The sequence below is a fragment of the Octopus bimaculoides genome, chromosome 4 (genome assembly GCF_001194135.2).
Source record: "Octopus bimaculoides isolate UCB-OBI-ISO-001 chromosome 4, ASM119413v2, whole genome shotgun sequence".
NCBI classification, from domain to species: Eukaryota; Metazoa; Mollusca; class Cephalopoda; order Octopoda; family Octopodidae; genus Octopus; species Octopus bimaculoides.
Window position 1 is genome coordinate 69,053,828 of NC_068984.1, and position 15,190 is coordinate 69,069,017.

Consider the following 15,190-nt stretch of genomic DNA (forward strand, 5'->3'; position numbering starts at 1 on the left):
TAGTTGCTATAGGACAGAAATTCAATAACATTATTAAATAACGTATCCACTCACAAACGTGTCCGTATTGTTCTAACTTCACTTTCGCTTTCTGAATACATACATACACACACGCACACGCACACACACGCACACACACACCCACACACACACATACATACACATACAAATGTGTATATGACTATTTTTGCGAATACAATATATATACATCTACGTACATCTATATATATATATATGTGTATATATATACGCACACACACACACACACACACACACACACACATATATATATAGGTGGATACATTCAAAGCTACATTCTTATAGCATTATAGTTAATAAAATAATACTTATATATTCTCGTATTTGATGCACAGTTTATTAACCTTCTGCACAATCTAAATGTATTGTTGTGCTGCCAATATTCAACTACCGCCATTTACTCTTTGCAATACAGAGTTTCCATGGTTCTCCTTAGCTAGTCAACAGCGAGTTTTAATGACCACTTTGTTAATTAATAAGTATATTTTTAACATTATGTGTTCAATGTTACAGGATACTCAGAGTAAAAACTATAATCAAATATGTTGCCCGTTCTGCAACATTTATTGCAACTATTGTCTTATTATACAATAAGTGCGTGCGTGTATATATATATATATATATATATATATATATATATATATATATATCGAGTTCTGTTTCATACATATATTCATATGTATATGTAAAAAACGACTGAGGAAGACTATCTTGAGAGGTCTTTCGAATAAAAGTTTAACACCAAATTGGCCATTATTACACTTTAAAATAAAGTCAAAAGTTTATGCAAAGAGAGGACATACCTGTCCGATGAATGGGTGGTTATGTTTTCAAACTTGCTAAATTTTATTGTTATATTTCGGGATGGTTCTTTTTATTTTTAACCATATAAACTCAAGCACTTTATATTTGTTCTTCACTTGTTTATTATTGTTCTTATTTTATGGCCATCTCTGGAAATCTTTCGTCTCACATCCTGCGACCTCTTCCGTGACTCTCCATTCCACGTGTCTCCTCCTGTTCTGTTTAGTCCATTCTGTCTTTCAACGGTGCGCATCCTCATGCGTCTGCACGTGCGTGTATGTATGCGTGTCTATCTGTTTTGCATGTTTTTTTTTGTGTGGGTCTGTGTGTGCAGACAGTTTTGCTTAATATATTGTTTGTCTCCGTCCCTTTTTTATAGTTTTTTTCATTTAATTACTATTTATCTCTATTTTCCTCATTTTATCTTAAATATGTTTTTGTGTCGTCGTGTTACGTAGTGTAGTGGAGGAGGTTGTAATTTGAGGCTCGTTCTGTCTGTTACTATGTCTGTGGCCTCTGTAATCTGTCTAAGTGTCGTGTCTGTTTTATGTGTTGATAATATTTTACATCTGTTTTATTAACCAAGCCTCTAAATTCTAATTGAGCATGTTGGTAGAGCACCGATGAACTTTTCCCCTCCTTGAGCTCCCGCCAGTGTTCATCAATCTGCTCCATTTCTGAAAAAATATAATGCACGATCTCTTTTGATAGTCTACTTATAAATCTTTTAAAATTCAAAGTGAAATCTTTTTATGAACTTGATTTATGTAGATTTGTATTAGTTTGTATTAAATTGATTTATGTAGATTTGTATTAATTTGTATTAAATTGATTTATGTAGATTTGTATTAATTTGTGTGTGAAACTTATTAAGGAACATAATTTTGGTGGTAATGTTAAATATTCCAGTTTTTTAAGTCAAGATGGTATTAGCTTTCCTATTTGGTAACAACTCGTTGAATGAACGATTTTTACTGTTTAACTCAAGGACAGAAATGGACAATACTTGTGACACTTCATTAGTTCCTAGGGGAAGGCACAGTTATACTACAATACTAACCCAATACGACCCACAGAATATGGAACGCTAAAGACTTCCCAGGAACCAGAAGTCGTTTTAAACCAAACCAACCATCAAATAACACAGAGCTCAAGAATCAGAACTTATACACCACAGTATCTCATCCAGCAATTCTGCCAAGTACAGCCCTGGACAGGTACTTTACTTAGTCAGAGCTAAACGAATAAACTTAAAGCGCAGACTGTAAGGACAAATCATTTTTGTTCTACGTCCTGATGACTCAGCAAATTTCGCTAAATTAATCGATCATTGCAATAAATTTAATGAAAAGAGCCATTAGAAGATATGCACTTGAAATATGCAAGACCATGAACAAATAAATTTCATGAAATGTGACCACTAAAAAAGCAACAAATGAAAATGCTACTTCTGAGTTTTCTTGTAGGAAACACCATCTCTTTTTTTCTGCAACTGTAAAAGCAGTATTAATGTGGGAAACAAACGGTGATTTATGCAAACCGGACGCCACTTCAATTTGCAAGAGAAACAGGCAAAAAGTACGATAATTAACCCTGGAAAAAGACTGACAGGCAATACAATCATTGACCAGAAAAGAGAGTATTGCAAACTCTCTCTCTCTCTCTCTCTCTCTCTCTCTCTCTCTCTCTATTTGTCTCTCTCTCTCTCTCTCTGTGTCTCTCTCTCTCTCTATGTCTCTCTCTCTCTCACTCACTCTCACTCTTCTTTTTCTCTTTATTTAAGTCTTTCAGTATCACCCACTATTTCTTTCGCTTTCTCTCATACACAAGCACTCTCACCTCCTCGTTCTCTCGTCTCATACACAATCATATTTTCCCTATCACGTAATTCTCCATCCGTCTTCCTGACACTTGCACCCTCTCTTTATTTGCTTCTATATTCTCCTTACATAACATAATAAAACTGCATACACAATGGTAAAATACACAACTATATTAGCACCTGTCTCCTTTCAGACTCTTGCAGAAAATTGCCGCATGTCAAATGCAAACGATATGCCATTAACCTTATGCTTTAAGACTTCAAATTATGATATTTTCACCAAACAAATATTGCAGCTACATAATGCTATAGATTCAGGTTAAAATCTAATCCCCGAACCTGAAGGGGTCTGTAATATACTCATAAAGCCCTCTGCAGCATCTCTTTTAGCAGTGCTTTACCTGAAGCTTATATTCATTCCAGTGAAGGGCCACGTTTATGGATGCTATTCATAAGAAAGACTCCAGAGTCGATCTGCTATAATCCCTGTAACTTTAATAACGACAGTCAGCAAAGTAATGGAATTATAGTCAATAAACAACTGCTAAAAAGCCAATTAAGTAAATAATTCTGCTTCTGGTCAAACCACTTACGCCAGACTTTCTCCTATTTTCCATGACATGGTGCAATTAAATTTAAGTCCAGGACATCAAATGAGCTTTTGACAGAGCCTGACACGACGAATTCTGCGCATGGCTGATATCAAAGGGAATACGCATAAAACTGCTTAGATGGCTGCAAAGCTACCTTAATTAATTATCCATTAACTGCAGTCTTTCAGGCCAGTCTTCTCATCTCGTATCGACTAACGAATTAATAATATTAAGCTCAATACTTGGTTCACTTATAGTCTTTATTCTTGTAAATAATGTTATTGAAACATCTGAAAACGAGCTAGACCCTTATACTAAAGATTCCACGCTATTTAAAAAAAAAAAAAAAATGAAAGTAAACACGCTGGTCAGCAGGTAAGAATGAACTTAGGTCAACTAGCGTAAGTAGAAACCTTGTGAAAGTGAAACCTTAATAGACGCATTAAAGAGGGACATCAACGAACATAATAGAAATAAATATATTAATCAAGGGAAAGAACTCCAGTCCATCAAACATCGAATTAATGATTGGAATCATGTCAGCCAACTAAAAGGAGGCAAAAAGCTGTTTTGGTATTATTATATGCAAGTTGGCAGTGGTATAATAAATCTCCACTATTGCAAAAAAAAAAAAAAAAAAAGATTCAGAAATTCGGGACAATTTCTACAATAATCAAGTTTTAAGCTGCATAGATTAATGAATGTCTTGAATGAATGCTTCACATAACATCCTCAACCGGCTAACCCATCAAAAAGCTTCTCAAGGTCATTGAGGTCGATGAAACCTAATCGACTAAAAGTTTGCTGTCGACTTAGATATGATTATGTGAATAAGGACATCATGTGGTTCCAGTATACCATAGTGTAGTGGGCTATAATCTTTTACTATAGTCTAAGATTGACTAACCTAGACGTACACTACCTAAAACTTTTTCGTATGTGCGTACAAATATGTATGTATGTATGTATGTATGTATGTATGTGTGTATGTATATGCATGTATGTACATGTATGTATGACGTACGCGCATACACGAGCACGCGCGCATGCACACATTGTTGACGTCATAATGTCGAGAGGACGTAAATAATTCTTTTTTGGAACATTTACACCTTCACATAAAGCTCCAAAAATATGTAAATAATGGGTTGGAAAACCCTTTTAGAGAAAAAAAAATGATGAAGGTCCCCCCCCCCACAGGCAGGCTTCGACAACTTGTTACATCCCAAAGGGTTTTACATGCCACTTTTGCAGCTTTGTATGATGTACCACGCGAGCCCAAAATTAATACACACACACACACACATATACATATGAAGAAAGAGAGATGGAGAGAGGGAGAGAGAAACAATAAGTGGGGCAAGCAAATAAATAGATAGTTGAGAGATATATAGATATCAATCTGATCGTCCGTATAAAGCTGGTAAGTCTTGATTGACCGAGGAATATATAAAATGCCATTTCTACAAAACAATAAACAAAAATACAAATAGCTAGAAGGAAAAAAATAGAAACCATTGTATGTTAAATCTAATTGTTAGATTTAAATTTAATTGTCAGATTCCCTCCATGAATTGGAGTGTCTTATTTACGGTTGGTTACTCCTCCAAACTTGATAACCTTTTAAAAACCATATATGAAATTTCTTCTCTCCCGGGCTGGTAGTTTTTGCTTTGGAACAGATATAATACAATAAGGTTTCTGAACAATCTCTTCAGGAGTTTGAAGATGACTTCGTACGACTTGTTTGTGGTAGAATATAGTTCAAAGAAATTTTGCCCGCTTAGTGTTAGATATGTTTTATACGTAAATACATCTGGCTTCGATGAAGATCGATAGTTTGTCTCCTCATTCATTCCAACCTTGACTAATTATATTTTTGCCGAATGATTTGACTTGTAAATATTTAGAACGTAATCTGTATCTTTTCTTTCTGAGCTCATTCTTGCTGATTCAACTGATTTCTGTTTCCATAATATCTATGTTCAGTTATCTAAATAATTGTCACTTGTTTATTATTTTCTAGACAATCGTATGTTTTTAGGAGAATATTCTCAATTTTTTTCATTCGACTCTATCTCTATGTTAATATTGTGGTTTTGACAGCAGTGGAAGCCTGTAGTTACATTCCATTGCTGTTGGGATCAAAAATTCCTGCCACACCTTCTACTCGTATATTCTTTTCTGCTCTAGGCATAAGGCCCGAAATTTTAAGGTGGTGGTGACCAGTCGATTAGATCGATCCCAGTACGCAACTGGTACTTAAGCTATCGACCCCGAAAGGGATGAAAGGCAAAGTCGACATCGGTGGAATTTGAACTCAGAACATAAAGACAGACGAAATACTGCTAAGCATTTCGCTCGGCGTGCTAGCGTTTCTTTACTGCCCACAAGGGGCTTTACACAGAGGGGACAAACAAGGACAGACAAACGGATTAAGTCGATTGTATCGGCCACAGTGCGTAACTGGTACTTATTAAATCGACCCCGAAAAGATGAAAGGCAAAGTCGACTTCGGCGGAATTTGAACTCAGAACATAGCGGCAAATGAAATACCGCTCAGCATTTCGCCCGGCGTGCTAACGTTTCTGCCAGCTCGCTGCCTTCCTTCTACTCAAATATTGCTGCTGTTATTGTTGCTGGTATTGTTATGTTACGATCATTATTGTTGCTACTAATGCTGCTTCGACTGAGTGCTGCTCATTACTATGACTGAAGTGATGTCTGCTGAAAGGTGTTGACTATCAAATCACCTCCCACTTTCTTCTCTTGTTGGACGGCCAGCAAAGATTTTAGCGTGGAAGCCAATTCCGAAATTTTATTTTTCTTATGTGAAACAATTTCGTATTCTTTCAAACTTTTGCCCGTGGGGCGAGTGAAAAAGCTGCCCGGCATTTGGTTTGGTTTGATCCAAATCCTCAGTGGGGACAGAATTGCAAAAATGTAGCAAACAGGGTGGCTAGATTCACCCAGAAATGAACCGCAAAGAATCTATCCCTGAATGGTCGGACGGAAATGGCAAAACTTACTTCACATCTCCCATCTACCTGACCGTCCTGCCTTTCTCCACTTCGCAGCAGACCAGAGTGGAGCGCTTGAGTTCTGGCACCCCGGTAGTCTGTTTGCTCCGCTAAGTGGAGGACTGAGCATACCGTTGCTAATGGTGCGTAGTCATATGTTGAAACTATGATGTCGTTTATCTTTCCTTGACAGTGAACAGGTATAGTCATCGTTTATTACATGTGCTCATCTCTTCTGAGTGAGCTGTAGTACTGATTCACTGGGACATGCCATGTAGATTATCAGGCAAGCTTTTTTTCTTTTTTGTTGAGTACAAAAATGACAGGTTTCCGAAGTCTGATGTGATGGTCACACTGAATCACTGCACCTCACGAGATTTTGCAGTCTTCATTCTCGATGACTCCTTCTGAGATGTTGGCATACCACGTCTTTGCTCTCTCTAGGCCGTGATTTCCACAGTGCTCCCAATGGTTCATTCTTGCCACATCGTTATGTCTTTTGTAATGAAGTTGTGCCAATTTCGCGCATTCGCTAACAATATGCCGAACCGTTTCACCCTTCTCACCATACACTCTGCATTTGTCGCTCTCGGTTGTGTTGTCAATTCTGCATTCCTCATAGTTCGTCCTTAACGTTTCTCATTGTTTTTGTTGCTGTTGGTGTTGTTGTTGTTGTTCTTCTTCTTCTTCTTCTTCTTCTTCTTCTTCTTCTTCTTCTTCTTCTTCTTGTCATTATTATTATTATTATTATTATTATTATTATTATTATTATTATTATCATTATTATTATTATTATTATCATTATTATTATTATTATTATTATTATTATTATTATTATTGATTTCAAATTTTGGCAAAAGGCTAGCAGTTCCTGGGGAGGGGGTTAAGACGATTACATTGACCCTAGTTTTCAGCAGGTACTTATTTTACCAATCTCCGAAAGGATGAAAGGTAAAGTCGACTTCGGCGAAATTTGAACTTAGAACAAGAAGACGGGCGAAATATTACAAAGCATTTTGCCCGGCATGATAGCGATCCTGCCAGCTCACCAACTTAGTCATTATTATTATTAACACAATGCCCAGCTCGTCTCACAACAACTTAATCGCATTGACCAGGATATCAGGTATATCCTTGCTTAATCATTATCCCGCTGTTTATTGTTGTGAATGTCTGAGAGTAACAGATAATTTCTCAGTGAGCTGTTTCAGTTGACAGTTTCAATAGCACGATGAAATGAACTCATTCAGTTATATAGCTAACACCGCTGAAAACGGCTTTTTCTCAAGCTCTCTCCTTCTCTTCCACTATAAATGTGTAACTAAATACACAGATTTAACTATCAGTGTTTTGTATTTTTGAAATGGTATTGCTATAAGTAGTGTCCACGTAGATACTAAATTTCACTGATAAGATCTCTGCTGGACAAAGTATCTTTATCGTCCCGAATAAAATAGGCATTATCAGTATGATGCTGTACAATTATTTTACAAATGTTATTTAAGTGTGTCAGTAGATCATACATAATTATGCAATTATTTACAATAATCATCGCAATGGACACAAGTATTAAAATACAAATAAAACGCGTGAACCAAGTATTTTCCTCTACATAGAGAAGTAATTACGTTGGTTATATAAATACAGGCAGTGCACCTATTTTAAACGAAAATTTCCTTGAAAATTTGCAAGAAATATATAACGGAAAATTAGTTACAGAAAAATGCAGGCTAGTAACGGAACAGTTCTCCCTTATTTCTTATCTTCTATCTTATTTATGAATAATATATTCATTCTAGAATTCAATATCAAAGAAATGATGTGTGTGTGAGTGTGTAAATGTATGTATATCTATATCTGTATATATATATATATGTGTGTGTGTGTGTGTGTGTGTGTGTGTGTGTGTGTGTATGTATGTATGTATGTATACAGGTACACAATCCTTTATCCAGAACCATTGAGCGCAGTTGAATTCTGAATTTCGGATTTCTTTTGCGGATTTTAGAACAAAAACCAGCTGCCCCAGATTGTAAACTAAACGTCAAAACAGACGTCCTACTACGGTAACAAAAGATGGAAATACACTCACAATCTGTTGGAAAAAATAATGATTTATTTATAGAATTATACACTGATAAATGAAATAGTGAGATAATTAAGATCACGAATAACAAAATACATATAGTGAGATAAATTGAAACAAAGGCATACTAACCACATATACATTTATACACATTACCATTATATTTCTGTAGAGAGACGCACAAGTATTCGCACTAATTTGAATAAAGAAGGACTACTGGATAGAGCAAATGGTAATGGCTGCTTGTGACAGTGTGCCTATGCATTTACATATTGTTGCTGCTCTTTATATCTTTATCTTCGCCATTGTAGAAAGAGAGAAGGTTGAAATAAATTCATTGGTACTTCGTCGGTTAAGACGACGAGTGTTCCAGTTGATACGATCAACGGAACAGCCTATTCGTTGAAATTAACTTGCAAGTGGCTGAGCACTCCACAGACACGCGAACACTTACCTTCGTTCTTAAGGATATTCACCGTGACACAGAATGTGACAGAACAAGCCCTTTGAAATACAGATATTTCTCATTTTTGCCAGCCGAGTGAACTGGAGCTACGTTGAATGTAAATGTCTTGCTCAAGGACATAATGAACCGGTAGGAATCAAACTCTCTACCAAACGAATACCTCAACCACTAAACCACACTGAAACAACTACCGGTGTTGATTTGACCGACTAAATCTCTTCAAAGCGATGCTCTAGCAGAGTCGTAGTCTAGTTACCTGAAACCGATAAAACAATAAATAGAAGATAATTGTGCGAAAGTTATATTTTTATCAAGTATCCTATAAAAGCGTTACTCCGATAAGACCGCAGTATAATGGCTGAAAAGAGTAAAATAATAAAAGATTTGGATGAGGCATATGTTAAACGCTATTCTTTGAAAGGACGATTAACAAACGTTGAACAAGATGAGAGCTACTGATCAAGAAGATTTTTCTTATTTGGGATAATATTAATACAATTATGTAGTTACGAGGGGCATATCCCTTGCTATTCTTTCTATGAAGATATGCAATAATGCTTTCCAAACTTAAGCTTCTAGTTAGACGTTTAGAAAGGAAGATAAAGAGAGTCCTTGAGGTAAAGCTCTTTTCAACATTATTAGCGATGTAACTAAAACTAATTGATACCAACGTGCTGTTAAAACTGTCAACTAAATCAGCTCGCAGTGAGATTATCTGTTGCTCTGAGGCATTCACTACATGAAACAGCGTAATAATGATTAAGCAAAGATATATCTCCTTATCTTGGCAAAAGTATCTGATACAATTAGGTTATCGAGAGAAACTTTAAGAGACAACATGGTGGGCACCATGTTACTACTACTACTACTACTACTACTACTACTACTACTACTACTACCACTACTACTACTACTACTACTACTACTACTACTACTACTAATAATAATAATAATAATAATAATAATAATAATAATAATAACAATAAAAATAATGACCCGATGCAGTACCAGGCAGTGGCTTTCATGGCTTCTCATCTTAACTGATTGGAAATGTTACCATGTACATTGTTTTGTTTTAGTGTAAAAGTTGGGCTACAGCAAATATTTTGCTCAATACCACAGATTTATTTGTTAGTTGTTTGACCTTAACCAGTTGAGCATGTCCCTTAGTGGCTGACGATATGTACATCTCTGATCACGAGCAGAAGTGGTGGGGGAGCATCATAGCCATGTGTTGAGATGAATTCTTTGGGGTTTGGATAATTCACATCTAGAAATATGAGTCTTTCGTTCAACATCCTTAAACAGCCTTTATTCAAGGACCTTTTGAGCGAGATGGGCTACTCTAACTGGGCCCCACCTGCAAGGTCATGCGCTGTTTATCTTGATATGAGATCACCATGTCGTCCACATGTAGTTGTGATGCATGTGCCTGGTGTACCCTTATCAGACGGGTAGTCATGATGGGTACACTGTGTTTCCTATACTTTACCCCAGTGTCACTTTGATGACATGCACTGCTCTCTCACTCAATAATAATAATAATAGTGATTTATTTGACTACAGAACCGAACTCGTTGAGGATAGAACAATATCAAACTCAAAAAAGATGAGTAGAACACTGTAGGAGCTGCGTCATGGAAAAGTGCGTGATTAACACTTAATAATATAGAGATATAGAAAAATAATTATCAAAAGATAACAGCACTAATAGTGATCAACAAAATAGTTAGAAAGAATCTATACAAGTGTAGACAACTATATATGACATTTAGGGGGTTACGTCACGCAAAACACTGAATTACCCTGACACACTCAAATACATCTTCCAGTTCCGACCGCCAAAACATAGCTCCATAGATAATGTAAGTCAGACTGATTTTGTCGATCCTGCACATATGCCATAAATTTGACTGAAAAGCATTACATCCCTCTGTAACTGTATTTTATCCCTGTGATACAGAAGGGGAACTTACGGAGGAAGGTGCTATGCTTGTGAGGTCATCACTTGCAATAAATTGCTATTTTGTAACGTTCCAACCGCATCAGATGGGTTTTTCTTGCACATATACGATTGAATGATGATCAAATTCGAGCTATTCAGCTTGGTTAGCGGCAGATGACCGCGATACAGTCATCGTAGCCCACCGTTCCCAATGCGTCATTTCTTGTGATTGATCAGTTCGAAAAATTGTTTCTGAAATAACTGTACACATCTGACTGGAATAAGATTACATGCTCTAGTTGTGGGCCGTCATATAAAGAAGTGTGCTTTTGTCACTTCACTGCATCTCTGCCATCTGGATCCATGAAGCGGCTTTCGATTTATTGTGTTTAAGAGGGAACGCTGTAGCATAAACAACGCTTGCTTCGTGTTTCATGTCAAGAAAGGTGATTAAGCACCACTTTCACTGAAAGCACGTCGTATGTGATGTTTCCTCTAACTATTGTTTACTATTGCAAAGCCCAACACATTTTGTTTATTTCCTTTTTCTTTTTTGTGTGAGAAGTACTTTGTATTAATAATTTCACCTGTGACTTCGAGTTTAATTCGTGCGGTAATCAGGTCTTTTAAATGTTCCCTTCGTGAAAAGTGTGTTCAGCTTACAATATCCGGAACTACGTTTAGTATAGAGATCATGAATATGTGATTTTCGTAGCGACGTACCCGAAACTGTAGACAATTTACATTATCCCTATCAGTTAGCTTGATGGAAACTAAGTACAACTTAAATATTCATCTATGAGTTCATCCGATTTAATATTGGTTTCAAATTTTGGCACAATGCCAGCAATTTCTGGGTAATGGATAAAGTCGATTTATCTATCACAGTGCTCAAATGGTACTTACTTTTTTGACCCCGAAAGGATGAAAGGAAAACTTTACTTCGGCGGAATTTGAACTTAGAATGTGAAAACAGACTAAATGGTGCAAAGCATTTTCCCCGACGTGTTAATTATTCTGCCAGCTTGCCTTCTTGTCTGATTTAAAATTGCGAAATCCAGAAACCAAGGTGATAGCTGTCATTCAATTGGAACTGCCTGAGCAAGTTCCGAGTTTGATTTGACTTGTTTCATATCACTGCTTTCGTACAGTACCCTGCGGGCGTCTGAGATGCCATTCCAGTAATTCCAGTAACACTAGTGAACGAGATGCTCTGTGGAATGTTTTTAGACGTCTAAATGAATTCAGTTTTCTAGTTCCTATTTAGTGTAAACAACCTGCACTCGAAAATTAATGTTTTCCTCCAATGCTGCTTGTATCCAGAACTACCGTTATTATCCACATCTAGGAAAATTTCGCTTAACTGTAAACCTAGGAAGTAGAGAATTAGCAGTGTCAATTTATTCGATCTGCACTTACCAAAAAGTGTTTAGAGTATATATTTATACGGAAGGATGGTGTTTTTTTACTTCAGGCTGTTGTTGGTGTCGTTGTTGTTGTTCCTTTTGTTGTCGTTGCTGGAAATGTGGTAGTAGGTGATGTCCTTTTTCGTCACAGTCTTTTGTTTTATTTATTTATTTTAATATTCGAGTTGGCAAAACTTTTGTGCAGCTCACTAAAGACGTCTTTTGTCACATCGCTCTTCCTCTTTGCCGATCCTTTTATTTCTATCATTTCTCCATCTGTTCACTGCCACACACGTTAACTTCTTCATTTGATGCATTGGAATGTGTCAAAATTGTTTCCTTGTGTGTTTAAACCTGTTCTTACATGTTTGTATCTTGTTGAAAGTCTCTTTTTTTCTTTCGGAACGGAGGCATTTCAGTTTGCTGTTGATGAAGCTCGTATTTTCCCCGACTGTTGTTGGTGTTGGTTTTTCTACTGCCTATTTTGTTGTGATTTTAGATGTAACTACAACTGAAATACTGGAAGCTGCAAGGGGTGTCGCTCAAAACTTTGTTATTCTGTTTGATACAGAATGTTCACAATTGGTTGGTTTTGTTATTGCATTTCGACCACCACATTATTTTGCATTTTCGAACAAGAACCTGTGAAAGGTTTGGGGCTTCAAGATCCCCAAATCCATCATATCTGGAACTCCACTGATATCGCTTCAGACTCTGTTGAGGAATAGCACGTTAACTATCTTCATTTTTGTAGTTTGTTAACGCATGAGAATTATATAAGGGCAAACTTTTGTGATCTGAAAGTTGTATTTTGTATTCTACGTATTTTCTGTCACTACATAACCCGCAGCAGCCTTACGTCTTTAAGGCATTTGTGCTTGTGCTGGTCTGGGATTTTCCAACTTCAATTTTATCGTTTCAGACAGTAGTATGGTACTGTTACTCTAGAATTAATTCACTCTTAATTAACTCGGATCAAAGGAGAAAAGTGAATAAAATCTTACCATTATTTAAACATTTCATGTATATTTATTCTATATTCAACTACTGCCATAAATATGAATTTCTTATATTGATTGAAATTTTCGGGTGGGAAACTCTTGATTACATCAGTTCAGTACTTAACTGCTACTTACTTTATTGTCACCAAAAACGAAAGATAAAGTTGACCTCGATGAGATTTGAATACCAGCCGTAAAGGATCATAAATAAAGTTTGCATTTATGATTGCTAACAGAGGCTCTATGTCACACATTCGGTGGGATGCTTTAGTCGATTTTATCGTTTCTACTACTTGACTCGAAAAATAAAATCCAAAGTCGATTCCAGTAGGATTTGAACTCAGAACAAAAAAGGGCGTGACTAAATTCCTGCCATGAATATTTGTAACGCTATTTTATCCGCAGCGCAACATCCAAGCTTCCAGGATTAATAAGTAATAAACTTCAGTAAGGTATTGTAGGTCAATTCATTCATATATATACAAATCAGTTTTCTTTTTTTCCTCTACAATGTTGGCTTAGTGCCTGCGCAAAAAGAAAGCATTAAACAAGACATATATGAAACTACTGCAAATAATTCGTTTATCTCGTCCAAATGCCTGATCCACACTGATTTCGTCCAGCCAACTGATAAATTATATTTAAATCTTTAAACTCCTAAAGTATCCAAATGTGCCAGCAAAAAGACATCAGAGGGAAGGTTATAATACGCACACATATACCATCATGCACATATACTTACAATGTTTATATTATATACAAGTATTCATGCATATTTTCCTGTTTATATCAGGGTATCAAGTAATCTTTTAAAATCTTTTACAAAGCAAATCAAAAGTGTTTCTGATGTTTATGTTTCAACTGTTACATTATATCACCGCTTTCAAAACACCATGGTATACGTAAGTAGTAAAAATCTAGATGCGGCTCTCTTCGCTTTTCCGCTGATAAAGGCGTCACGTGCCCATGTATATGAATGTCTGACTGTTAGAAATAAGATCGTGTCCAGAAAAGATATCGAATTATTTTATGCATTTATTTCAGTATATGCCTTGATTTTATTTTTAAGTGTCTCTTCGTTTTAACTATACTTATATATCATTGCATTTGGTCGATGCTTCTTACTAACTATAGTTACTGCAAAGATTTCTGAGCTCTATTTTTTTTTCTCCTACATTTATAAAAGTCCTATTTCTGTGATTTACTCTCAATGCTGCAGGTTCTGTTTCATAGTCATTTTTGTATCTACATTTTACCTCAAATAAAAGTAAAAACAAATACAAAAGAAAGAAATATTGTTAAGTAGAACGTCTAAAACCTCAGGTTGTTCTGAGACAGGAAAGGTTCAACTAAGTAGCATAATGTAATCTTATTATTGCATTGAATATACCTTTTCTTTAGCTCTATCTGTGGAATTCAAAAGAAAAATATGTAATAAAATGTACATACATAAAATGGTGGACTGTTGGTTGGCTGGTATGTTGGATGGTTGGCTGGCTGGCTTGTTGGATAGATAGATGGATGCATAGATGAATGGGTAGATGGATGGTTGGAAGCACACTTTACTATTTATCAGTTTTCTCTCTAATCTCTCTTTCAATTTTGCTACTCTACATCTCTTTCTAACTGTCTAATACTCACTCAGTTTTATTGTTCCTATTTTCAGTCTAAGACAGATAAATAGATTTGTGCTTCTGTTCCAATTGCTCAGAGCAAAACTGGAAAAAAAAGAAAAAGAGAAAGAAAATAGAATTTAAAAGGAAGAAAAAATTCAAAAACAAAAGAAACGAAAAATAGTGTCTTCAAATACAGAATAAAATGACAGGAAATAATTTATCTTAAAAGTATGCTGATTACGTACACAAAGATGGAATTATGTTCTATCTTTGAGCAAACTTACTAAAAATAAAGCTTAAATTGAGATAAATTTAATTATATACAGACAACTCAACAAAACAATTCCAGCATTTGTAACCAAGAAATTACCATTTGAATATATATATATATA

The 15,190-nt window shown here is 35.8% G+C and overlaps 1 long non-coding RNA gene across 1 annotated transcript in view; it reads right to left on the bottom strand.

Annotated features, from left to right (window-relative positions):
* LOC128247680 (uncharacterized) overlaps positions 1 to 15,190 on the bottom strand; it is a 62,832-nt gene that overhangs the window by 21,065 nt on the left and 26,577 nt on the right. The window contains exon 4 of the long non-coding RNA XR_008264043.1: positions 14,632 to 14,900. This is a non-coding gene — a long non-coding RNA (uncharacterized LOC128247680). The remainder of the gene's footprint in view (positions 1 to 14,631; positions 14,901 to 15,190) is intronic.